Raw genomic sequence first — 26,988 nt, 5'->3', positions numbered from 1 at the left:
AAGAGAGCCAAGAAAGGGCTTGAACTGCAGTGGCAGACACATGCACGGTGGAGCACAGGGCAAAGCATCCCTGAGAGGGCAGGAATGGTGGGGATATGCCCAAGAAAGATACTTGGCTTAGCTGGGAGTGGAGTGGGTGCAGTCCCACCTTCATGCATATGCCAGCACTTGTGCCAGCCAAGCCTGCGGTGTCTGGGAGCCTCTCCGGCCCACATGGATCTATCGAGGCTGCTGGAGCTGATGTTCACCCCACACCGCCTGCTAACCAGTCTGACATCCCCCACCTCTGCTGTTATAATTAGGGAATTGGAGCAGATGGCAGCAGAGTTAGCTAAAAAGAGGAAAATCTCATACACAGCTGCCACTTGCTGTGTGCAAGTCCTTCCTCTTGGGCAGGTCAGGAGGATGACAGCTCCCATGATCAGAGGGGGAGCTGCCGGGGCAGGGTGCTGCAGCAACAGCATCCCCAAAATTCTCCCAGCTCTGGGCTGGGGGCTGCTGGAAGGGCACCCACCAACACCGCGGGCACAGGGTGTGAACCGCAGCGTGGTCAGTGACGAGGCAGCAGTGGCACCACAGGACCCCTGGGCTCGCTCCCTCTTCCCTGCCGCCCCTGAGGGGCTGTGCGAGCTCCTGCAAGTCCGTGCGCCTCAGTGTCAGCTCCTGTCTTCATCCCAGCAGGCTTTATGGAAACGTGCACTCGAATACAACACTGCTCCAGTCGTCTGCCTCCACAATAAACATTTGCATGCTGCTTTGTGCTGCTTCTTCCCTGGGCAAAAACAAAACTGGCTGGCACAGGCAGGGCAGACAAGGACCTTGTCCCCTCCTTCCCAGCTAGCAAACATACATGCATCAGCAGCAAAGGTTGTGATGGGCAGAGAGAAATTTTTGGAGGTAAGACTCAGTGGCAAAGCCTTGCAGGACAGCCTGCACCCCAGGGAAAACCCCAGGCACCCCAGGGACAGCATACAGCACTGTGCAGGCACAGCACAGGTCCTGCTCCAGGCTGTGCAGGGGAGGGGAGATGGGCTGCTTTCCCCCACTGGGGAAGGGCTTTCAGGGGGTGGCCCAGAACGTGCTTTAACTGGTGCTGAAGGCATCTGCCCAGGAGAAAACCACCAGCAGTCTCTGGGGAGAATCTACAGCACAAGCCTCTTCCTAGCTGAATACACCTATTATTTTATTAGCACTGTAATTCCCCAGCCAATACGTCTCTAATGGCATGTTGAGTTCCCTCTTCTGCTCGCATGCTGCACACCTGTGCTATAAACACAGCCTGAAATTGTCTTCCCTGACATGCTGCGGAGAAACTTTCTTGCTGACTTCTGGCTGGAAGAGGCTCAAAATCCATTCTGACAGGTGCTGAGTGCTCTGTGGATGGGGTGGTCACAGCCCAGCACACTCTACTGGTCTTGGCCTGATCTTGCCCTCGGTTGGTCTAGTTTTCTGAGCGCTGAGCCTCCACAGTGTAGCGAAATCCCCGGTGTCTCCACAGCAGACTGGGAGCCAGGGCTCCTCACCTCAGCATCCCGTCCACAGCATCACCAAAGGGCTCCCAGCACTGTTGACGCTCTGCCTATAGCTGTAGGGAAACACTGTCTTTGCAGTCGTTCCTAGCTCTGGGGAAAAGCACGGGGTCGTTCCATCGTGTACCATCCTTGCGTACCATATAACTTGACCAGAAGCCTTTCCAAATCCTGAAGCTCAGAAAAGGGACTCTGGAGGCTCAATCTAGTCATGGTGCTTCATACAACCTAAACGCTCTGAACCAGAGCAGGATGCCTTAGGGCTGGAGGCTGCACTTGGCCATCTAAAGCCCCTCCATACAGGCAGAGAGCCCACCTCTCCCCAGGCTCCAGCAGCATCTAAGAGGCCTCACAGCAGGACTTCAAAGGGCTCGACATCTCCTCTGCCAGGCGGAGCGGGCTGAAGTGCTGGGTGGGATGGTACATGCATGACCTTGTAAGGGTGCACTGGCAGCACAGCCCTCAAGAGGTTTCAGAAATCACAGTAACCCCAGTGCTGTGCTTTGCCGCTCTCCTCCCCCGTGCCATGCCCTGGGGAGGTCCAGCACCCACCCACCATCTGCCAGCACAGGCATTCCTGTAGGCCAGCCACTGGTGCCACTACTTTTGACTACGTAAGGCACGTCCAGGGGAGAAAAAAAAAAAAAAAAAAAAGCAAAATACAGGTTTAAGGCAGGACTGTTCTGGATAAATCTGCGCTCTTGTTTTCTCACAGATTAAATCAATTAGCACCACAGAAGAGATCTGCATTTGCAGATGATGAGGCTGATCCTCCCTGTGCTCATGCTGAGTCAAGTCAGGAATAAAGTCCATAAAACTACTTTGATGTAGAACTGAGAGTGAGAGCAAAATACCAGTTCTGTTACCCAGCATACAGCCTTCAGTCTCTTGGTTTAGTGCCACTCAAAAGCCCCTTGGGTATAACCAACTTATTTTTAGCTGTTTACTTAGTAAACAAACACAGGGGAAGGCTAAACGTCAAGGCATTTTTACATACTGAGCTGGACTCTGCACATTTATTCTGTCACATACAGGGATGCTGGACCAAACTACTTCTCTGCTCTGGAGCTGGGGGTGGAGCGGAGCCAGCCAAGGAATGTGGGTCCTGCCTAGAAGTTGGTGCTGCTGTAACCTCCTCCTCCCCCTGCCCCAAACATCTGGAAGCCAAGCACCTCCTGACTGTGGGATCATCTGTAAAAGGAGTGCAGTACCCATTTAGCTGGCTCTAGATACGATCTCCTCCCTGGATTTCATCATATTTAACCCCTCCACAGCTATCAAGGAAATGTCCGACTGGTGAAGAGGTGAAGGGACTTGCCCGAGGTTGGTAGGATGGTGTGGTGGAGCGGAGCACTGAACAGGAGCTCTCCACAGCAGAGGTGAACCTGGGTGATGTTTCACTGCTGTCAAGTCCTTTTTCCTCTCCGTGCCTCACTTATAAAATATTTCAGGGAAATGAGCGCAGTACCATTGATAGGCTGATGGTGGTAGGGATGGTGGTAAGGAATGGTATTTATGGGGCTCTGTCCCCAGCCCGCTTTGTGCTGGAGCCTGGCTGACAGGGGCTGAGCTCTCTTGGCTGGGAAGCACCAGCCGGCATCTCCCATGGGCTGAGACAACCTTCCAGCAGGCTGGTGCCTGGCATTCAGCCGCATGCCAGTGATTCCTGCCCGGCTGGGAGGGCTGAGCGGACCGAGCAGCTGTCTGCTCACCCGGCTAGATAAGGCACAGCTGATCGGCCGTGACTCAGCACCCCGAGCCCCAGTCAAGCATGAGGAACAAGGGCTGAGTGCCATGCCATGCCAAGTGGCCAGCGCTGCTCCTGGCTGTGTTACCTGGCCACTGCCGAGCCCACAGGGAAGCACTGGTCCTCCCAGGCAGGCAGAGGCAGGTCCTGCTGGGCTCGCAGCCTCGGGGCCACTGGTTGGACTTTTTGGCTCTGAGCAGCAGGACGTGGTGTGTGGGGAGGCATCTGGATACCAACGTTGGCCCTCTCGGGAAAGGGGAGTGGGCTGCACTGAGCTGCCGCAAACCCAGGTGTCCAAGAGTTCTGTTTAGAGGAGGAAAAAGAGGAACGCAGTCATCTCTCCAGGATGTCTGGGCTCAGCACCTGGGGTCCAGGAGTTACACACAAATAACTACCGGGCGGGCCATCTGCATGGAGCAGGCATGGGGGGGCCAGAGCATGGTGCACGGCCCTGTGCAGTGTGTGCTCCTGCGTTTCTGTCTCTGAGGTGCTGAATACAAGACATTTTTCCCTGGGTAGCGGGCAACTAACATCACGGATAATTGCAGGAGCCTTTTCCTGGAGAAGGGTCTTTTACCCCTGTGACCTGTGCTCCTACTGGATCCCTTCTCAGCTCTTTTCTCCAGGGTACAGCCACCCCGCAGCAACTTGGCGGTCCTGTCCCCCCTGCTCACACTAGAGGCAGGTCGTGCCCGTGCTTTGGGGTCCATCACAGGAGTTTTTGGAAAATGCTTCCACCTCGTGGTCCTCTGGAGAAACGACTGGCTGGGAAATGCCAGGCTACACCCATGCAACCCAGCTGAGACAGGCACAGAAACAAGGCCATGCCACTCTTTCTGCTCAGCTGCCTTCAGCCAGGCTGAACTGGGGTACCCACTGCCTCTGCTGAGCCCTGGCGCTGCCTGGGTGCTGCTGGCAGCGCAGACCACCCTGTCAGCGATGCACGCACCAGGCAGCGGAGCCCGGGCTTCCCAGGGCAGCAGCAAGCACTGGAGTATCCCATAGGATAAGCACAGACTTCTCTAGGGCTGTCCTGCTGCTGCAGGGCTGAGGAGGAGTTAAAGCAGCCCCATGGTCTGTTAAACCAACGTCCTTCCAGCCCGTGTGCGCACACATGCAGGCACACAAGGGCGTGTAAAAGCTCAGCCTGGGGTGGTGGAGCCCGTGTGTGCACACATGCAGGCACACAGGGGCGTGCAAAAACTCAGCCTGGGGTGGCAGAGCTGCTGAACCTGTCTGGGGGCAGCATCGCTGCTCCTGGTTCCCCTCCAAAATCTGCCTGCACGAGCCGGTGGCATGAGGAAGCGGTGGAAAAGCTGTGAGCACACAGCGGTAAGCGCCGGGCACCTGGCGACATTTGGGGCTTCACCTTGCAACCTTTCCTGCCCTGTGGGAAACGCTGCGGGGAGGGGGGATCACACCGCATCCCACTTCTGCCACAAACACCAACTGAAATACTGGGCAAGTCACTTCTGCTCCACTGTGGGAGCTACCTGGGCTTTAAGGCTGCAGGAGAAAACCATCAGCTCGCACACAGGTTTCCTGCTGGGATAGAGGTTTCAGCTGGTTATTGCACAGGATCAGGATGAAGCATCTGCAGTTTTCTTCTGGGCCACAACTGTTGCACATCACATTAAATGTTTTTAAGACAAACGATCCCTCTCTTGCAGTTCTCAGGTGACATCTCATTTCTCCCATAAACAGCCTCTCGCCCTGCTGCCCGCTAGCGGGTAGATTTTGGAAAAACACTTAAAAACTGGCAGCACTTTCCTCCCCACGCTGCTACAGGAACCAGGTGGGCTTTTGTAAGAACACTGTGGTTTAGAGCAGCTGTATCTCTCTGAAATATCCCCAAGGATGGACAACTATCCCACGTTTCTGCCTTCTGTGGAGCTCAGCAAATGCTATTGAAATCCAGCACAAGACGTGTATTTTAGAGGATGTAACCACTCTTTTACCGTTTTCTCAACGTTAACTACAGCTGAGCTACAGCTCTCCCGTAGCTTGAAGGCTGTAAAACTCCCCCAGGGAGGGATGCATTGCTTGAGTGTGCCTGTTCAGCAGCAAACAGTCTGACCGTATTTACACCGCGGTTTTGCAGGAACTCACCATACTGCTCATACAAGTGCCTTGCTTATGTCATTTTCCCCTCACAAGCAGCATCAGAAATGCCTGTTTCTCAGCGGCTTTACCTGTTCTTGGAGGTTTGCCTCTAGCCAGGGCACCAAGGTCTTTCACTCCAGAAAACAGCATCCCAGGTCCAGAGGTGCTGCCACATTTTTCATCCTGTGCCTCAAACAAATATTGAAGCCCTTAGTTCCCATGTAACTAATGGGATGCTCTTGCAACCTCGGGGTCTATCGAAGAACAAAGCAAATAGAAGGATTTCCCTGATGGCATTTGCTGTCCTAACGATCCCCTCTCTGCCTGAACAAAGGTGAATGATTGAGTGTTCGCTAGGACACTCGGCTTTGTCTTGTAAAAGCAGCAGCGTAAAGTGATTACATTTTTAGTAGTTTTTGCTTTTGTTAAAAAACAAAGTCCATGAAGATGGCAAATCCATTTGCCATGCTCCTTATGTGCAAAATGCAACGTGATTGTTCCTTCTAATGCCAGTGAGAGGACCAGAGTGCCATGGCGATGCTGCAGCGAGACGGCAGAGCTGGATTAGAGGTGGGAAGCGCGCACGCATCCTCACCGAGGCAGCAGCTGCTTCTCCACAATCATTCATCAACCAGAACCCACCAGGCAAGGGGCTCCCTGCTCTCTGCGCTGTCTCTGCACCGAGGACCACACACAGAAGCAGTTGGGCCTTGTTGATACGAGATGGAGTTAAAACAGTGACGTTCCTGCTGTCACAGCCAGAGCTGCACATACTAGAAACCTTTCAGAAGAAGAGACAGCCAGGCTGCTCGTTGCCCATTTGTGCTCGAACACACAAACCCCGACCCAATCTCAGTTTGAACAGTCTGCAGAGTGAAAGCTATTCCCATGAGGAATCAGTAATTAATGCATAAGAGTGAACAAACCTGCGGCTGATCTGCAAGCACAATATATGTTGTTGGAAATGGTGCCTGTTACCCAAGAGACACAGCGCAGCTCCTTGCAATCACGCAGGGATTTGTTGAAGGGGTGGACTAATTTCTTGTGTTATTAAGGACCTCAAATTTTGCAAAAGAAGCGGCTGTGGTTGCAGAGGAAGCTTTCCCAGCAGGACCCGAGCAGAACTGAGCAACTCCACCTGTGTTTGCAGAGAGCCTGAGAGAGCAGCCCTGCAGAAAAGCCGGATTCTCGCATTGCCACTGATATAAACGTTCAGCTATTTCATTTGGCAAGATCGATCCTGCACAGGGCTGACATGTAACAGGTAGGCAGGGTTTGCAAAAGGAGTCTAGCCGGGCTCCTCTTCCCAGCAAGAGATCTCACCTGCTGTAATGTGGGAGAGGCAGCTTTAAAGGCAGGACACCAATCTCGCTGTCCTGGCGGGGGCTCAAACGAAGAGCTCCCCGTTAATGAGAAGGAAGTAGGGAGCGGTGGAATCGGGAAGTGCTTTGTTCAGCCCATACGGACAGTTGGCACATAAGGATCTACCGGGGGTTAATCAAAGGCCTGCTAAAGCTCGATGAGAAACCTGCCAGTCGCCATACGAGCCGCTGTCCCGAGGAAATTAAAAATCACGCACCATATGCTGCATGACATGGGGAGGGAGCGGGGCGTCTCGGGCAGCGTTTGCATCTGCCCGAGCAGCCCTGCGAGGGGGCAGGTGCGATGTGCGCTGCTGCGGGGGGGTCCATCACCCGGCAATAACTCGCCTCCTTCCGAGCGGGAAGGACAGTGACGGGGAAATAAGGGGAACCAAGGGGAAGGATGACACATGTTCAGCCCAGCCCAGTGGCAGAGCAGCCGGGGAGGCAGAGCCAATAGCTGCTTTTCATGCTCAGTGAGTCTGTCCACCTCCACCCCCCTCTCGAGTCCTTAAGTTGCAGCTTTTAACTACCTCGGTGTTCAAAGAAAATATGATGCTCAGCGTGAACAGAAGGAAGAGAGCCTGCTGACAGGTAGACAGCATGGACACTGATCCTGGCAGGGCCGGCTGCTGAGAGAGGTACGTGCCTTCCAAGGCAGGGATCCGAAAGCAATCACATTTGGGATGCAAACTCAGAGCAGACTTTAATTTTCCAGCAGGGGGAATATGGAAATCTGGCTCCCTCGAAATGATTCATCCCCCCTTCCCACCACCACCACCTCCCCTCCCCCTGCATCCTCTCCCCATCCCTCCCAGCACAAAACACTTTGCTGCAGTCTCTCCATCTGGGTACCTTAATATTGGGTGTCTTAGTGTTCCCATGTGTGCTGAAGTCGGGCGCGGAGGCTAGCGAGACGGGGGGAGAGCGGCAGGAGACAGGGTGGTACCCGTGGGTTCGGGTATGGGCACTGGCACGCTGGCTGGTGCGGGATGCTGAGCAGGGGTGCTGGCTGGTAAGAACCGTCCTTGGGGAGCCAGGCACTGCCCTGCTCAGTGGGCACTTGGGGTGAAACCAGGGGCTCACCCCAACGGGTGCCTTTCCCCTGACAGGAGTCGGGCGCCCAGCACTCCCAGGAGAGGGAGGGAAGGGGGGCAGGCAGACTGTGAAGCAGGGACATCGGCAGAGCGAGGCTCCCCCCTCCTGGGGCTTCATGCTCAAAGAGGACCCTGAGCCAGTGCTGCGTTCATCTCACCTAGGACCCCTGCCCTGAACAGGCACTGGTTTGGGGAGAGGGGGGGACAGGAGGCCTGACTGAAGGATGCCTCTTGGATGCACTAGTGCTGGTCATGCAAGCCAGGGCTGCTGTTTGCAGTGTCGGGGGAGACCCTCTCCTTTTGGTGGGGAGGGTATCCGACCTGCTGCTTGGCTACTGCAGCCGAAGGGTCCCTGGCAAATGTCTGGGTGGCATCTCTCTAGGGAAGCAGAGGGTGACACCAGTGTGGCAAAATCCCTTGTCTGGCAGTAGAAGAAAGTGACTTCTTTCCCATTGCCATGTGGGTGGTGTTCAGGGCTTGCTGCCCCCAGGATTTCTGTGTAATTTGGTCTCACGTTTTATAAACACAGAGGTGTTTTCTCAGGCACGTCAAAGAGAATTAAAAAAAGGGGGGGGGGGGGTGTCTGGGGATCCCCCAACCTGGGCTAGTAGGATCTGCCTGCCTCCTGGGTAGCTTGGAAGAACTTTTGCAGTCTTAAGACAGCAGCTGACACGTGTGTTTGCTGAACTCAGCTTTGGTCTGCTCCATCCTGGGGACGGGCACGGGGCAGGGTGCTGAGCCCAGGGTTGCTCTCAGCCAAGGGGCCTTGCTTCCCATTTGCACCCTCCCTGGTGCCGGAGCTGTTTCTGGTGTCTGTGCCGGTATAAATATTGTCTAACAAACCCTTTTTGGAGATGATGCCATCAGGTGGCGCTTGGGAATAGGCAGCGTCGCTGTGGGAGAGCAAACACTTGTTGCTGCGAGCTGCACATCGCACGGGGCATGGGGCAACGTGGCACCCAGAGCCACTCGCCACCTGTGCCTCTGTCCCCACCAGCTGCTGGGAGGTGACACAGAAAGGGAGGACAGACTTTCTGCAGGTGCTGGGAGGGCTGTGCAGGGTGGTGGTGGCTGTGGAGATGGGAGGATGAGCGTGAAAAGCTTTTTCTCTCAGCTCTGGCACTGAAAAGTGCAGGTTTAAATATAGATTATTTCTTCAGATTTAGCCTTGTCTGGCGTGTGACTGCAGCCCTGTAACCTCCTTTGCTTGGGCAAGCGGCTCCATGTGCGCAGCATTACACCGGTCTCTGAAGGAGGCTGTCCGAGGTAAAAGTTTCGGTGCAGTTTAAAGAGCTTTTGTACGCTCGGGAACATTTTTTTTTTGTCAGCCAGACGAACGCAGTGCTGAGCAGAATGTGCCTCTTTGGTCTGGATAAACCTGCTACTCCTGGAGTGGGGCTGCTCCCACCCTGTGACGCCCAGAACAAAACCTGCAGCTGGGCCAGCCCGAACCATCCCGAAGGCCAGACGGGCTCAGGCAACCGCCCATCCCAGGGCACGTAGTGATGCTCACCAGGAGGGAGTGCACATAGCAAGGTCCCGTGCAAAGCTCCCCGCGCCAGGGAGCACACAACAAGGCACAGTGCTGCCTGGACTTAGCTGCTCCATCCCACATGCCGCCTCCCTGCACCATGGGAGGGAGAGAATCAGCCCTGGTGCTTGGGGACAGCATCAGGTGGAGGCAGCAGGGTGGCAGCCAGGACGCAAGTGACTGGCCACCTTCCAATGTGGCTATCTCTGCACGGTGCTGCTCTCCACTTCCAGAGGCAAGAGGGTTTGCCACCCTGCCAGGGCAGACGCAGCCCAGAGCCCAGCCCAGCCCTCCCACCCTCAAGGATAACATTCCCACTGACTTCAAACACAAGGCATGCCTGAGAGGACAAAGAGAAGCATTGTAACTGATAATGCTTAGGGACACTATTAGCTACACAAGTTGTTTCAGACATCCCAAATGCGAGAGCATTTTTGCAGCCTAGCTTAAGCGTGTAGAGAACAGACAGAAGCTGAGGAAGAAAAGAGCTGCTCAGACTAAAGTAAGAGCATCCACATCTGGGTTTGCATTCAGTTTCACTAAACTAGATCCAATGCAACTTCCACTCGGAGACAAAAAAAATCATGGGCGCAATCCCAGCTCAGAGGCTAGACAAGACAGCAGGGACCTGGGCACCAGAGGCTTGCCTGCTGTGACTGAGCCGTGCAGCAGCTGAACCAGCACCCTTTGGTGCCCTCAGTGCAAACCACGGGGCAAGGCTGCTTTGCTCAGCCAGGGCCAGCTCTCATGGCTCTCCCACCTCTCCGGCGTGCCAGGCAGCTCATCCCATGGGTGCGAGCAGGCTGGTGGCATCGCCTGGGCTCTCCGCAGAGTGCGATGTTACCAGCAGCAGCCCCTGTTCCAGCGCAAGGGAGCACGTCCCCTGTTAATCAGCATTTAATTAAAGGACATGCTGACATTTGGAAATCAGAAACAACTCTCCTGTGTGGGCTGCCTCTCCCTGCTGCTCGCCTCTTCTCTGAATCACTCCCTGACATTTTGCCAGATTAGGATGTGACTCTCTTTCTCCCTCCTTCCTTATAAAAATAAATTGAAGAGGAGATGCAAAGCCACCGCTGCTCCTGAGGGAGAAGACGTAGGGGACGGGATTTCACTGGGAAAAAATTCTCCTTATTACTGCTGCTACGATGGTGTCTTACAAAGACCCTGACTGCAGGGCAGGTTTTCGTGTGGTAGGTGCCATGGGGATGCTGGGGCAGGGGCTGCTCACTGTGTTGGCATGGGCCAGCTGGTTCTCCCTCTCCAAATCCACACAGCCATGCGGGCATCTCGGGTCCCCACATCAGCGCCAAGTGGTGTGTCTCAAGGAATCAAAAGCGGAGGGTGTGAATGCCCTGCAGGAAAACAGGGAGTCCCTGCAGCAGCTGGCCCACTGGGAGCAGGCTGGACCCTTGGGGACCCTTGAGTGGGGCAGGATGGAAAGCCAGGGCCAGGGAGATGCTCAGCATCCCGGCCTGAGCGTCCTCGCTGACAGCATCGCTCCTCAAAGTAGGAGCGGCCGGACCTGGGCTGAGGGCAGGAGTGCTGTGCCTGCCTGCATGGGGACAGGCAGGGCACCCCCAGGACACCTCTCCCCATGTACAGACCCCCTGCCCCCCATGTGGGACGCCCTTTCCCCTTACATGTCCAACCCCCTGCTCCCCGTAGCCGGACCCCCTTTCCCTTCATGTTTCCACCCACCTGAGCCTCCCCGCAGCCCCCCACCCCGTGGCGCTGGCCTGGGCTCCTGGGTCCCGTCTGCGGCACAGCTGCGGGCCGGGGGCGACCCCCACCGCCCACCCCCCTGGAGGAGCCACGTCCCGCCCGCGCCGGCTGCCCCCCGCCTCCCGCACCTTCTGCTGCTCTTGAAACCGGGCCAGCGCTTCTGTTTATCTGTTAGCCCATGCCAGGGCTGGTAAAATGCAAACAGCAGTGAGGGGTGGGGGAGGAGGAGGGGTGGTGGTGGGGGGAACCCTCACCGTTCGCTTCCCCTTGGCTGCTCATTTCAACCTTCTTTCAAGCAGAAATTACTCACATTAATCAAGAGTGAGAATGTGTTTGCAGCCCTGCAGATTTGGCAGCGCGGAATCAAATTCCATCAGTAGCAGCAGGAGGACGGGAGCCTGTATCTCTGCTGTGCACAGCCTAATAGAGCCATTGCCAGAGGAAATTGGATCTGAGAGCTCCCCTAAATTAATCTACCCTTTAAAAAAATGCCAGGAGATCTACATGACAAATGAGCGTTTGCAACGGAAACTGATGCAAACATCCCGCACATCAGATGGGGACAGATCTGCACCTCAGCCAACGTCTGCAGGGGAAGAGGTGCACGAGCAACCCCAAGGAGCACTGCTTACCCACAGCCAGGGTGTACGGACAATTCGGGCCCCAGGAGCTGCTGGGACAGGGGAGAGGTGCGAAGCAAGAAACAATCACTGCGGTTGCTGCCATCAGCCCCTCTCCTCCCAGCAGGCTGGAGAGCTGCCAGAGGCTCAGGGACGCCTTCATCCTATGCCGGCACGTGCAGCCATGGCACCTCCGGAGCATCTCTGGAGAAGCTCAGCGAGGCAGAGCGGGGGCCTGGCAGGAGCGTGGGGCCGTGGAGCAGCACCGGGGGATGCTGTGCCGGCTCCCACCGCCGTCACGCCACGGCAGCAGGGCAGAGCAGGGCAGGTGGAGGCTCCCGGGGTTCTGGCGCGTGCATGCCATGGAGCTGGGGCACAGGTGCTGCAGCTCGCTCCGCTTTAATAGAGCTGCTGCTGCTCCAAGGTGATTGCTACTTTATTGGCTTATTTTTAGCCACGCGGCCAGGCTGGGAGTAAGATGGATGGGTCTTGTCTTGGGCAAGACTTTTGCTTGCAGTAGGACCCCAGGCACGAGGCGGGAGCGAACGCTTTGAAAGCTGCCTTGCAAACGGCTGGGGTGATGCTCCCCGGTGCGGAGCAGGGAGCTCACCGGACCCCCTCGGCTCCTGCCCCAGGAACAGTCATAGGGTGGACACAGGCTGGGCTGTGCCAGATTAAAGACCAGTATGAGCTGGTGCAGGCTCCCTGCTGCTGGGCTGTTACCTCCAGTGAGGGACTCCCGATGCAGTGTGCTTGCAGCATCTCCTGGTAAAATCCAAAGACCCATGTGGTGGTCAGGGTCTTGTCTGCCCTGAGGGTCTCCCATCCCAGGGATTTGTCTTCTCGCTGGTGCTTCTTGGGAGCAACCGGACAGCGGGAATGCTGCTGAGCCCCAGCTCTAGGTGCAGCCAGGTGCTCCCTTGGGAAGGGCTGATCCCTGAAGCCCATCTAGGCAGCACCGATCGGGTTAACCCCTCTGCACCACACACCACCCGGCTCTTGCAACAGCTCTGCTCACACAGGCGTGTCCCCTGCACCCCTCCATCATTTTTCAACCATGCACAACTGAAAGGCTTAGCATCTTTGCTCTGCTCTCAGCAGCACCCAGTGATGGAATCTTAACCTTTATTTCCTAGGTTTATTAACTCCCTGCCCCTGTTCGTGCGGGTTCAGCAGGGACAGGCAGCGATGAGACAAGGAGCATTTCCAGTGCTGCTTTGGGACTGCTGGGAGTCTTCCCCAGGGAAAAGCAGCACCCGGCTGGGCTGGATGCAAGATTTGGGTGTGAGATCTGGGTGCTTTGGGCGCAAGGGTAGGTGCAGGGTGCTGAGCAGTCTGGCCAAGCTGGTCCAAACTGCGTTGAGGAGCCAAGCAATGCTCATAGCACAACCCTTCGCTTCTCTTTGCTCTAGAGGAATGTCCCTGTGGAGGGAAGTGCCTTGTTTTGTGCGTGAGCTCCAGGTTGCTGCATGTTGAGTTAGGTTTGCAGTCTAAGTGGGCTTGTGTGATTGCAACTGGGCAAATAAGGCTTTCTGTGGAGACTCTTGCTCCCTGAATAAATGCACTTCTGTGGGGTTTTGTTGTAGGATGTTTATTCTCTTGCCTACAGAAAATAAGCAGACAAGTGTCAGGATATTATGGCAAGGGGAAAAAGAGATACCTGGGTAGCCAGATAAGAAAGAGTGTGAACTCGTTTAAAAAAACATCAAGCATATGTAGACAGTGCATGGCAGTAACTGGGTGTCTCTGTCTCCCGCAGCGGCGTGCGGACCCGTGCTGCCCGGGGAGCAGTGCCCGGGTGTGCCAGCACTTGTGTGCAGCTGCCTGCAGCGTGGCAGGAGCTGCGGCCAGCAAGGCCACAGGGAATATTGATTAGTTTTACAGTGTAACCTGACAGAGCCTATTCTGGTGATGTAATGAAGATGGATGATTCCATCCTCTTGCCATGGTGCTTTGGGGAAGGGGAAAATTATTTGCTGCATCCTGGAGGGATGCGCCGCGGTTCTCCATGCCTCACTCCTGTATCTCATCTAATTTCCACCTCTCACTGTTTTTTTTCTTCTTTCCATCCTTATGGCTCTCTGCCTTCCCTCATCCCAGCACCCTACTGTCTCACAGCACCACTTGGGTCTGGTGCTTAGGCTGGGAGGCAGCTGAGCCTGGTTCAGACCATCAGGGGTGCAGAACTCACTGCTGGGACGAGCTGAGAGAGGACTTGTTGCAGATCTTGGCTGCCCACAGTGGAAAGCTCTCCTGCTGGTGCTCACCACCGCTGGAGTCATGATCCAGCCTTACACCACAGCTCACCTCTCCCTCCTCCTTTGCTTTTGTTCCCTGTCTCTTGTTCTTCAGCCCCTGCCTTTGCTTCCCCCACCAGCACCCATCTGCAGGTGCATCTCCTCCTCAGGGCTGCTGCCGCAGATGAGGCAGCCCCGAGCATCCCGGCTGCCAGCCCAGCTTGCTGCAAACACATCCCACCTCCAGCATGGGGGGAGACCTCTACAAAGCAGCCCCGCTGGGAAACCCTGTGCGTGAGCCAAAAGCCCCATCCCAGGACCTCTTAAATGTCAGTTAAGTGCAGCTCTGTGAGGTTGATGAGCTCCTTTCACAGCCTGATCTGAGCATTTTGGAAACCATGGGCCGTGTTTTTTTCCTCCACTGTCCAGCAGCTGTGAATCCTTCGTTACAGTAACACCAGGCTCAAGCAGTCGCATGCCAGAAGGCAGTTATGTACAGTGATAAAAATGATTTAAAATTGGTCAGGGTTTTAAAAGAAAAAAAAAAAAAAAAGCAGCTCATAAATTATCAGGTCTTTATTTCTCTTCTAGCTTTTACCCTTTAGGATTCATGTTTTCAGGCTTTCCTCAACAAACAACACAGTTGGAAATGCTAAGGCATTTTTATATAAGATCTGAGAATCCTCCAGAATCACAGGGCTGCGGGAAGAAAAAAAAAACCCCACCAACTGCTGTAATGCTTGAGATACGATCTCCAGAGCTGCCAGCACCCTCTGCAAAGTAACCATCTCTACTACATCTTCAGAAACCTAACGAGGCTCATTGCTATCTTCCATCAGATCCAAACCCCATCGCTTCACAGACCTGATGCTCAGAAGGGATCCTCTGGTCTGACTTGATGTGGGAGTGATGCCCAGCAGCTCCATCACTTCCAGCTGAGCTCCAGCTTAGGAAAACACCCAGTCATGGAGTGAGATTTCTGCAGATGCAGAGCCCTATCTCGAAGTTTTAAAACTTCGAGCCTGTTCAGGCTGTTTTGGGGTGGGAGCTCTGGTGTTCCCATTGCTGCCCCATGCATCACCCAGTCAAGTTTTTTGAGGTGATAAATAAGTTCTTGTAAAACCAAGGGGGGAATCGTCCTGCAGCCAACACGTGCTGCCTTTCCAGCCTCATGAGTCCTCTTGGATATTCGTGGAAAAGTGATTACACTTTTTCTTAACTAAGGGAACTAATTTCATAAGTAGTGCAACTCCACCACAAGCAAAAAGCCGGCCATGGCATTAGGGAGGAAAAGATACCACAGTGCCACATAATTTTGAAGAAAATGCATCTAAAAATAAGGGACCCCAGGTACCTACCCAGCGGTAACTGGATGCAAATGCGTTACGAACACAACAATTAACTTTTTTGTGGTCTGCAGTCCTTCCACTGGCTGCCAGCCTGCTTTTGGGGTGACTTTTGGGGAAGAGCTTTGGAGGACCGATGTGGAGGCAAAGCCCAGGTGGCGAGGAGCACATCCTTGCATTTCACAGCCGCCTTTTCCTCCTGTTCCCAGCTCGCTGCTTCAGCCTAACATCTGGCAAAGTTGCATACCACGGGCAAAGCGAACATCGCTGCTTATGGCAGGCCAAGCTGACAGTTCCTGTGAGATCAACCCCGCGAGCATCATTTCTTGGTGATAGCTCACTCACAAAGGAAAGAAATGGAAGCAAATCTTACATGACACATTTATTTTTGTCATCTATTTATTAGCTCAGAGCAAAAGTCCTGCTGCGCTGCATTATGGGGATTATGCAAATGAGGGACATCAAGACAATTAAAAAAAAGCCCAAGTGAGCACAATGTCAGAGCCGAGCAGATGCTGAGAGACAACGCAGCCCTGCCCGGCCGCTCCTGGCCTGCTACAGCCTGGTGGCATGGCTGGATTGCCTGCGCGGGCAGCCCCGTGCCACATCCAATGTCTTGCCCCATCCGGATGCTCCTGCTCCTCCTCTGGCTTGTGCAGACAACCCGACCGAGCGGGTCATTAGGCCGATCAGTTAATGAGCTGCTCAACACATCTCCAAGCGTGTTGCCCTCCCGTGGGGCTTCGTTTGCTGCCCCTTCCCTGTTTTGGGGGAAGGATGCGCAGCGTGGACCCTCCTGCATCCTCATCCCATCGCAGGTGCTTGCTGCTCTCACCCAGGACGATGCAGCCCAAAGCAATGGTTAGACTAATCCTGGGCAGAATTTAGATTTAAAGGGTAGCTGAGGGGGCTACCCAGAGAGCAGAGCACAGAGAAGGTCCTTGCTCCCTCCAAGGGACCTCCCGGCTCCACAGGGGAGGGCAGCCCAAATCTCGCGTCCTGGCACGAGGGGAGCCGGCGTAGGGTGAGGTAATGCCATGCTCATGTTCAGTTGGGAGCTGCCACGGGAGGAGGATCTGGCTCGCTCCACGGGTCTGAAGCCTGGCTAAATCCCCACTGAATCACCCGTTGTTACACTGACAGCTTGGGATTTATGAGAGCTAAAGTAGATGGATAGCGATGAGCAGGGGGGGGAAAAAAAAAGGTCCCAAATCCGACTTGTCTTTGCTTCAGCAAGCCCCAGAGGACTCAGGATGTGTGTTTGGGGATTTAATCCTGTCTGAAACCCTCTATTTTGAGACAGAGGTGGAGGGAGAGCTTAAGGCATCTGAAGTGCATGTTGATAGCTGCATCCAAGCACAGCTTCTGCCCCAGCAGCTCCTGGAAGTGGGAAAACGCTGTTTCTCAAAAGCCTGTGGAAGAGCACAGGCAGGCTGGTGCTCGGAGACACGGAAGGATGCAGGGAACAGCCAGGGAAACACGCTTCCATCCTCACTCTGCTAATTACACTCATTAGGGAAGGAATGCTGCCTCTGATTTCGAGCTATACCAGCTATTTTTAATTTCCCTGCCTGCTGAAAGCACACACCGGAGCACTCGGGTGGGTTTTTTTTTCTGGAAACGGCTATTTCTTCTCCCAGGTCAGGGGCTCTTTTGTGTCTGCCTGGCTGGGAGACGGGGCCGAAGACAAAGCAGAAAGGGAGAAAGCGGGAGAGAGACGGGATGGGGAGAGCCGGCATCCCTGCCCTGGGTGGGGTGTATGCCGAGTGGGTACCCGGTATCCACGGTGGGCTGCGTGGGGAATGGGAAGCTGTCGGTGGATGGGAGCAGCAGGGATGCAGACGTGTGTGCGGCTCCGCGACCCAACGGGGAGGGCGCGAGAGACGGCGGATAATTTATGCACTAACCTCAGATTGGGGTTGCGGGTGGCCGTCCCCAGCCGGCGTGGGAGGGAGGCCTCTTCCCATCGCCCCTTCCACCCGCCTCCTCCCGCCCTGCAACCACACGCAGCCACACAATCCCCTTACAATTAGGAAGACACCTATTCAGCACCGCTCTGGCATCGCTGGGCTTTTGTTCCTTCTCTTCACTGCTGGCAAAGCTCTTCTTTCCCTCCGCACGGCTGTGTGCAGCGCTCGGCGGTTTGTCAAGTTGCTTTTCATAATCTCCACCAAAGAATTGCAGTCCCGCTGAAGTCCTGCGATTGAGGCGGCGGGGAGGAGAGAGGAGGAAAAAAAAAAAAAAAAAAAAAAAAAGGAGGAAAAAAAGTAAGACAGCATTTTTCTCTTTCTTTCTTTGTTTGAAGTCTTGCCTGGAGGAGTTGTGTGTGTGAGAGAAGGAGGCAGTGAATAGCAGTGGGTGCACAGGCTGCACGCTCGGTGTACGATGGGCATTTGTAACAAGCACAGGCGAAGCACACGCAGACACCTGCATCCATCGGCTCCCATGTGCATGCGTTACCTGTACAGCTCCCCCCAGGGACTTAAACTCTGTGGGCAATGCAGAGCATCCCAAAGCAATTCAAGTCCTTCATCTGTTTATTGTGTTTGTTGAAAATGTGTTTGTGTGTGTGTGTGTGTGTGTATGTGAATATATGTATTCACATCTGTTCGCACCATGTTGTAGCAAATGTGTGGCATTTGCTTGCAGTAGTTACATTCTTGTGGAGATATAGCCGAAAAAAAAAAATCTTTCCCTTTGTTTTAGATGAGAATAATCACCAACTGATCAAAATTTGTCACTATATGAATGTTTGTGGAGATGTGTGTATATATATTCATCTGTATTTTGTTGACACACAATTACATGCAACACATGTTAGCGTACTTGTCAGCTAAATTACACGTGAGCTCATTAACTGTTGGATTTTGGTATGAAGCATGCACTTGTATGAGTGCTCCTGTCTACGAACATATGCTCACGTACATATATGATAAGTTTTTTGTCTTACTCAAGTGCCACACGTGAAGGGTGTGTGTGTTTTGTAGCACTGGGGGGTTGCGTGTGTGCGCAAACACTTTTGCATTGTTTGTATCGCATATAAAACCCACATATGAACCCCTGACTGCAGGCAGAGAGAAGCTGCCTGGTGCGGAAGAGTATTTTCCTTTCTGATGAGTGTGAACCGAAGGGCGAAGGGCAGATATGTTGGTGCTTGTGCCTTGCTGAATATCACTGAATGCTGTGAGAAAACAGCGTGAAGTGCCGGTGTGGTCAGAAGAGCTGGGTGTGCTGGTGGAACTGCATTTGAGCAATCCTTCCTCCGGCTGCAAACTTGCAGCTCCGACACCAGTGCTGGGATTCGGCACAGCGGAGAGGGAGGCTCTCCGGGTTCTCTCCAATGAGGTAATCCCAAAGAAAGATAAGGGAAGTGGTGCATGTATTAACCTGAACGGTGATGTCAGCGAGGGAAAAGGAAATTAATTGCTGTGAGATAGGAATTGCCTTGATTTCGGTGTCGTTTGATTCCTGCCGTTATTTCGGACGTGCTGGGTTACTGAAACCGAAGGGACTCTGGCGATGGGGTCCTGAGGTCTGGCAGGGTCTGGGGAGACCAGACAGTTCCCAATGGCTTGTGCAGTGATGTGGGTACTGGTGTGCAGAGACTGTGTGTGTGCAAGTGCCTGGGCACACTCGCGTGTCTGGACTGCGATAGACTGTTACGGAGAATAATAATTTTTCTCTGCTGGAAGCTTCAGCAACAGCAAGGAGAGGAGAGGACGGCAGAGTCCCCCGAGCCCTGCTCTGAGGAGGGGCTCCCTGCCCAGTGGGACCCAAGGGATGTCCTCTCCTGTTTTTTGCAGAAGACTGTGTGTCCCCAGGGAGCGGTGGCAGACCTTCAGCAGCAGGGCTGGGCGGGACTGGGCTGGGATGGTTCCAGGCAGAGAGAAAAGGCTCAGGGACAGCCTTGGGGCACCTTCACACTGAGCTGTGGGTCTCCCCATGGGGTTCATCTCCCCTCCAGGGGTGGCTGTCCCTTGGGAGGCACCAGTGGGTCCCTGGTGCCCTGTCCAGCAGGGTGAGCAACGGAGGAAAGGTCTCCAAAGTGGAAAAGAGACACTTTCTCCAGCAGAATTTGTCCTTATGCTAATAGGTGTCACATTATGTCACGAGTCCCCGATGACTTGCCAGCAGAACATGACAAATCACTGCTAACAGTGAACAACAGGGCCAGCAGCAGACGAAACACAAATATCTCACATCTGCATCACCTTGGACCTGACACAGCAGATGCACCCACAACGCTCCCCAAACCCCACCACTCAAGGTGTACAAACCTGCCTCTAGGCACGGATGCCACCGGTCCCTCTCCACGCGCTGTCTCTTATTCCAGTCCCACATTCCCCACTCCCAGGGCGCGCTGCCCTTGCACGCTGCCTGTTGCACCGAGCTGCCGATGACAGCAGAGGACATGGGGGGAGGCTCATCAGGAGGGTCATCCTGAGCTTGGCTTTCAGGAGATCTTCCTTCCAGGGCTGCCAGCTCAGCAGCACGATGGCAGAGACCCCACAAAGCCTAAAGCAAGAGCAAGCTTGACCTCTCGGTGCTGAGACATGGTTCACCAAACCCCCGGGAGGGCGTGAATAGCTGCGTGAGGCTTAACCACCGTTCTGCCTTGCACACACCCAGGCACACAATGGCAGCTCACACATGGACAGACCATCAACTCGTCCTGTTTTGATCTGTCACCCCAGCTCTGGCTAATCTTCTTTAGCTGGCAATGGGGAGGATCGGGGGGGGCGTGCAGGGAGGGTCACCCCAGCCCCACAGCTCTGCCAGCATCGCTGCCTTCATCTGCCACCTCTCCTTGCCCCACTGGCCTCACTCTTGCATCCGAGGGAAATCCCCAGTGGGAAGCACACCAGTGTCCTGTGTTGCAGCCAGATGGGGTGGCACAGGACAGCCTGGATGGGAATATCAGCTGGGAATCCTTCAGTGCACGAAGAGGTTTAGTCAGGGGGGCTCTGGGCAATTTCTCTTGTTTGTGCCAGTGAAGCAAAGGAGCCTCGGTGGATATGGGTGGTTAAACCCTCTCTTCAAACACGGTGTGAAGCTGAGGTGTGAATTCCAACTGCTGGCGGTGGTTTCTGCTCTTGTCCCAGGAGGGATCCAGGTCTGTGGCTTTATAGGAGCTGTCTGAGCCCCTGCGTGTGATGGTGAAGCCAAAGGCAAAGGGAGTTTGGTGTCTGGTCTGCCAGGGGAGGGGGAGGGCACCCTAGCAAAGCCGCTTTCCCCAGCACTGCCTGTCCTTAGTGGGTTCAGCCCTGATTTATGGGGGTGGGAAACTGGCTGATCTCTTTTCTTCTTCCCAAGCTTGTGCCCAGGGTGATGACCCTGAAGTCACTGGAGTCACCCGGGGCAGGTTTGAGCCCAGAGAAGTGTGTCCCCAGGAGAGTTCAAGGGGCTACGCTGGTGCAGAGGTGATGGTTATCCTGCCTTCGCCTTCTACCTCTGGACAAAGTGCCCCTGTACCCCCAGGGGGCTCTTTTCTCACCTTCCCCCTCGAATTCCTCCACCTCTTTGTTCCCTCTGCTCTAGCTGCTCCCGATCGCTGAACCATCCCCTTCAGCCTGCCGGTTTCCCTCTCCCTCTGTTCCCAAGTCCAAGTTGCTGGAGATGGGAGGGGAGCAGCGCTCGCCCTCCTTGCACACCTCTGGGCGAGGGACCAGCCCCTGCGCCAGGCAGGATGGCTCGGGCTGCAGCCCCCTCCGCACCCCCAGCCTTAGGGACACCGCTGCTCATCAGCCCTGCGCGCCTCCCCGGCAAACCTAGACAAATTCCCCCCTGGCTACTGCAGCATCTCCTGCCTCACAGCCCAGACTTAATTACAGCTGGGGCTGCGGGAGCTGAAATATCTGTGACCAGGAATGTGCTAAAAGGCCCGTGAGGATCTTGTTAGCGAGTGACTTACCTGGATTCCCGAGCTGCATTTGCCCTCTCTTAATGGGCTGTGTGGCAAATTGATGGCTAGTTTGCAGGAACAGATCTGGGTCATTATCTCATCCCTTCCCTCTCTGCTTCTCTCATCCCTCCACCTTGAAAAAAAGCTGGAGGACACAGCAATGCTTTGCAGTGCGCAGTGGGGCTGAGCAGAGGCGGAGCGGAGGGGTTTGGGGTTTGGCAGGATCATGTGGGTTGTGACCCGAGACGCACAAGTAATAGTCTTGGGGTCCTGGGGTCAGACATGCCGCTCCAAGGGTCGCTCATTTCAGGTGCAGGTCCTCTGCTGAGGACTGATCTGCTGGTTTGCAGAGCACAGAAGCACCAAGGGGTCATACCAAAATGAATTTATTCTGATTTTTTTTCAGCAAGCTGAGAAACAAAACCATCTAAGGTTAGAGAACATTTTGTTTCACCCAAAGAAAATCCTTTCATTACATTTTCAGTCACCTAAAATACATATTTTTGGTAAAAATGAAGGAGAGCTGGAAGTGACATGCTGTTCCAAATGGGAAGTGGGAAGGAAAGGTTGCAACTTCTCAGAGCTGATTTTTTACCCAGAGCTGACTGGTACAAACTAACTGGATTTGCAATACACTCCTCCTGGCTCAAACTTGCTTGTTCCAGGGCGAACATTTCTGCTCACTAAAGCAACCTCAGGCATCCATGGAAAAGCCAGTCTTGCAAGAGCTAGGCGCTGGGCTGAGCTGCGCTGGGCTGAGCTGTGCTGGGGCAGCCGGAGCCCAGCTCCGCACGCCCCGGCCCCCTCAGCGCATCGTCAGTTCCAGTTTTCCTACACACATCCCTGAGTTAGGGAAAGCCAGCCCCTGGACCACCGGGGAAAACACATCTCGTGGGCTGCCAGGGTATCAGGGAGAGGCTGCACGAGCAGTGTCTGCTCTTCTGGAGAGGGGTGGGCTGAGCATCCCCATGGATGCAAAGTGCAAAAGTAGCCCGAAGACACAAGGATTTCTTTTCTCTCCTTAAAACAAATCAGACCAGTTTTATGCTGTGTTCTGTGTTTTGTGATTGCACGTGCACCTGCAAAATTAGGACTATTTTGGCCCTTCCTGAGCCTTTGGATTCTGAGGCTGCCAGCACATCCTGCGAAAGGAGCCTGGGCTCCGTCTTGTCTCTCCTTAATGCAATGCTGCAGCCTTGCAGCCTCGCGGCAGCTGCTGTGCACAGGCTGCGATGCTGTGATTGCTGTTGTTGCTGCAAACGTGGATTTGTTGAATGCATCTCTCCGGTGTGTCTTGATAAGGGTGTTGTAGACAGCGTGTCTCGTTGTCAGATGCCTGCTTTGGGGAGCGACGGGGAAGCTGATCCTGAGCTCACCATTAAGGATGCACTGCGTGATCTGGGGTGTCGCTCAGCTTACCTGGCCTCCCTTTTTATTGCCTGTAAGAGCTGGGGGATTTTATAGAGCATTCTGGAAAGATTTGGATCGTATCTGTTTTGTTAAAGCAGCTATCAATACAAAATCAGGTGATGAGAAAGCTGATTAAAACCCATAAATAACCACAGTATTACCCTATCCATGGGGCATACAAGTGACAGACAGTGTGCACCTTCAGCTGTACAGAGCACCGACACGACAAATGCTTTTGAACCCCCTCTTCCCCAAGTACATGTTTCTTTAAAGCCAAAAAGTCCAACCATAACGACTTGGAGGACAAGGTAATGCATGCTGAAGGCTAGGAAATGACATTGTTACAATGACAAATATTCTCCAAATGCCCAATTCATGATCCTGGGTGCCTTATAAATGTGATTAGTAGATCTAATCTTGCTGTGCTGGAGCCAGTTGTCAAGACAGCTTGAAAATGGATCGTTGCCCAACTCTGACTTCAACTGCTCCCCAAGTTCTAATAGTTAATGTTTAAAAACTAAACAAGACTTGGGTGCCACACGCCCTGCCCCAGGGCGTGAGCCAGCCCATAGCTGGGAAGCGAGGGGCTTGGCGAGGGGGGAACTGCAGATGATCCCCTGAAAGAAAGGCTGATTGCACCTTCTTGGGATGCAGCTAGCATGGATCTCTTTGGAAAACAAAATCCTTTAGGTGTACCCAGCTTGGTCAGGCTCTGCTCTTGAGTTTCTATCCATCTGTCCATCCATCTGTCCATCCTGACCGTTTCGGTGGTCGGGTATGTATTATTTCTCTCCACCTTGCGGTGGGGATGGAGGCAGCCCCAGAGAGGCTCTGCGCATGTCTCAGCTCTCCCCACACCTGAGAGGCAGGCAGGGAGCAGGGAAAGCAGGGGATGAGCCCTGAGAGAAGGCGAAGCAGCGCTAAGAGCCCTCGGCTCCAGGGAGGTTTCCTCTTGTCCTGTAATTTTGGGTACTGTCACTTCAGGTCCTGTCATACCAGCACCCCTGGGGTGCTGCTCCAAAAGGCGATGCCCACACGTGACTTTCTGGGTGCCAGTGGGAGCTGCCAGGCGCAGCGTTTTCTGCAAACTAGCTAGAAAGGCAGGAGAGTAAGATTTCCAAAAGCACTCAAGTGCTTTTGGATAGCTGCGATGGTTCCTAGGCAGGTTGTCACAGCATCTCAGCACCCTCCAAGGACTGGAAAAACCAGGGTAAACCCCCCCAGTGCCCCTGGCTCCCCGGGGAGCGAGGCTGGTAGCCTGCTGAAGACAGCAAAGCACTTTTTAAAGCACCGGTCTAAGTGCTGTGAGTCTCTAAGTTGCGTCTGATGCCTTTACCCAGGATTTTCTGGGGGATCCCAGTGGGGACGTGGTTTCAGAACAAGCTGGTGCTGCTCAAGCTTTTGCATTTTTGGGGCAGCCTGGCTGGAGTGAAGGCTGTGAGGACATCGTGAGAGAGTCCCCAAGCTGCCGCCCGCCTTCCCCACCGCCCAACCTGCCCGAGCAGCCCCCACCTCCCACAAACCAGCGCCTGGGACCAACAGCACGGGAGAGGCTTTGAGCGTATCCAAGATACAGAGGATTTGGGCACCCTGTCAAATGTTCTCATTGTCTGACCCTTGTCCAGACGCCAGTAAAACCCTTTGGGAAATTCCCCCTCCACCCAGTGCACGGGCTTTAATTACAGAAGAGGAATGCGAGGCGCAGAGCCCTGCTCCTCCCGCCCCTACGCTTGGCTGAGCGCTGGGTGCCCGCACGCATTCCCCTGAGTTTGGGGTCCGGGGGGTGGGTGGGTGGCAGGGCTGGGGGACAGAGGGGGGGGTCAGAGGGACCACAGGGAAGGACAGCAGCGGAGACAGGCTCTGGGTGCCCCTGCCCGGTGCCAGCGGGATGCTTCCCAAACCCATGGGAAGTGTTTGGGAGTGGGGGGGCTTGTCCCCCCCGTCCCACTCTGGCAGCAGTACCCGAGCAGCAGGACATGAGTAATATACATCCCACTGGGGGAGTTAGATCAAAGGCAGTGAAGTAGATACAAGAGGTTTCTGCTTCACAGACCAGAGAGGCTGCAGTTCAATAGCGCCTTTGTTACCGGCTCTCCGGAGCTGGGGATGGAGAAATACCTGACCCCCGCTCCCTCCCTCCGCTCCCGGCCCCTCGGTGCACAACCATTTCAAGTATGCGACCGCGCAGCGAGGCACGGTGGGGACGTGGGGACGGGGCGCTGGGGACAGCAGTGGGAGCAGCTGGCAAGGGAGGAGCTGGGGCTTCAAAAATGAGACCCCCCATAGCCAGCCGGGGCTCGGAGGCGGTGGGGCAGCTGCCCCCTGGCAGTGCTGGGCACCCGCTTCCCCGAGCATCCCCGCGGTGCCCGGGTTTTGCTGGCAGGGGACAGGGCGAGGCGGGGAAGAGAGGACGGTGCAGGTGATGCCACAGCGGCTGCCATCCCAAGGCTCATGCTGGCTGGCATGGTGCCCTTCCCGCGGAGAGAATGCCACACTGCCAAAGGTGAGGTCAGCCGCGCTCGGCCGGCGGCTCCGGGCTGTCCTGGGGACCCTGCGGTGTGGTGTGGGGCTGGCGGCTCGTGGACAGGCATGTGTCCTCATGCCCCGACGCCGGGGAGAACTGCCCTGCATTTGGTGCAGCCTCCTTGGGAAGGTCTTGGGTGCCAAGGCAGAGGCACAGGGCCATCCCAAAGAGCCATCACATTCGGCTTGGCAAGATTTACCCTCCGCATGTGCGACGTGCAATGAAATGGGGGCTGTCTCCTTCGTGCACCCCTGGGAGCAAAGGGTGGGCTGGTGCCGGAGCTGGGGGGCCGAGACCCACGCAGGGCTCCTGATGTGCACGCAGCACCCGTGGGCTTGTGTTGCGGTGTTTGCTCGCAGACCTCCCCAGCGCAATGCCTGCGCCCCAGGGCACAACGCCGGGCTGAAGCCGTGCTCCTGCAGAGCGGGGTGCATCGGGCTGCCCGTGGGTGCACCGTCCTGCAGCTGCTGCCCACAGTTGAAAGAGGCCAGGATGCGAGCGTGACTGTATCAGGTGGGACACACAGTGGCCTTTTTGTCTTGCCATTCACATACGGGAGTTAAAAGAGGAAAGACCTTGGGAAAACGCCAGTTCAGAGCTGCTCGTGTGCTTCAGAAGTTTGGTTTGTAGGTCAAAGTCATGTTCACTGCTATTATGAACCGCAGGGTGCAAAATCCTTCCTGCTTCCCAACCTGGTTGCTGTATAGTTTTAGAAACATTGAATTTCCCAAGGATTCTTGCTAGGGCAACAAGAAAGGGAGTTTCCTAGACTCAATAGCAGAGCTGACCTCATCAGCTCCTGGCAATTAGCAGTCTCTGTTGCTGAACAAGCCAGCAGGAGAAGAAAATGAAGGCAGAGGCCAATGCTTTCCCAGGAACAACGGGAAGTTTTGGTGCCACCGGAGGAGCTCCCTCAGGTGCAGGGATGTGCAGAGGCTTTTGCTAAAGAAAAAGCTCTGTGTCTGGCTCTTGGAGGAGCTGCTGGAGCAGCTGCTCCCCACGAAATGCATCACCTTGTCCTGAGATGCCTCTCTTGTGGGTACAGAGATGGAAGCTCCCCCGAAAAGGCTATGGGGGAAGGCAGCAGCGGGGGAAGCGAGCAGGAGGCGGGTTTGCAGCCAGACCTTTCTTTAGCCCTTTGTCTCAGCCGACAAAGGCGGGTCTGTTGGGTGCACCTCTGACTGCTGAGCATCCGCAGCCTCTGCAGCCAGGTGGGCTGGGGGGCAGCGGGGCCACCGGCAGGTTTTCAATTCCCAGTTCTGCTGCTGAGCGACTCTGTGACTGTGGGCAAGTCCCTCGGTGGCCTGGAAGGGTCGGATTTTTCCAAACAGCTACAGGACAGGGTACAGCTATACCCCAAGGTGAGCGCTTTCCCCTCTTGCTTGCAAAAGGGATTTACCCTCTGGGCTCCTGGGCTGCTGCAAGGGAGGTGGCTGCCGAACAGCGAGGTGCTCCTCCATGGAAAGGAGCATTTGATCTGCAGGTGTAAATCTGTGCTGCTCCATTTGCAACCAGACCAGCTATCTGGTTGATGACTCCAGGTTTATTGGGATCCTTAAAAGCAGCACAAAAAGATGTGATGGGGGATACCATCTTCCTGCCAGAGATAAGGTGTAGCTGTGGCCTGGCCACTGGGAGAGTGAAAATAAACCATTTCATTGCCTGCTCCTTGGATGTGCTGCCATTGATTCAGGCTATGGCATGTTGTCTTTTAAGCATCACCTCTGCTGCGAGAGGCTGTTGTCCCTGCAATCACAGTTCATTACAGCCTTCAGAGCAGAAAAAGCAGGGCGCTGGGTCCTCCTCCTAGGGTCAGGCCACCACGCTGGCAGGTTGCTGCTGAGGCGACAGACAGG

The 26,988-nt window shown here is 54.9% G+C and overlaps 1 long non-coding RNA gene across 2 annotated transcripts in view; it reads left to right on the top strand.

Annotated features, from left to right (window-relative positions):
* Positions 1-7,277: 7,277 nt before the first annotated feature.
* Positions 7,278-26,988, top strand: part of LOC119158440 — a 35,797-nt gene continuing 16,086 nt past the window's right edge. The window contains exon 1 of one of the 2 annotated variants that reach the window (XR_005107862.1): positions 7,278-7,381. This is a non-coding gene — a long non-coding RNA (uncharacterized LOC119158440). Of the gene's footprint in view, positions 7,382-24,837; positions 25,112-26,988 lie in introns of those variants that run through there. The other variant, XR_005107861.1, reaches the window with a different exon arrangement.

The sequence above is a fragment of the Falco rusticolus genome, chromosome 17 (assembly GCF_015220075.1).
Source record: "Falco rusticolus isolate bFalRus1 chromosome 17, bFalRus1.pri, whole genome shotgun sequence".
Taxonomy (NCBI): domain Eukaryota; kingdom Metazoa; phylum Chordata; class Aves; order Falconiformes; family Falconidae; genus Falco; species Falco rusticolus.
Note: the sequence above shows the minus strand (reverse complement) of the source record. Positions and strands in the feature narration are given on the sequence as shown.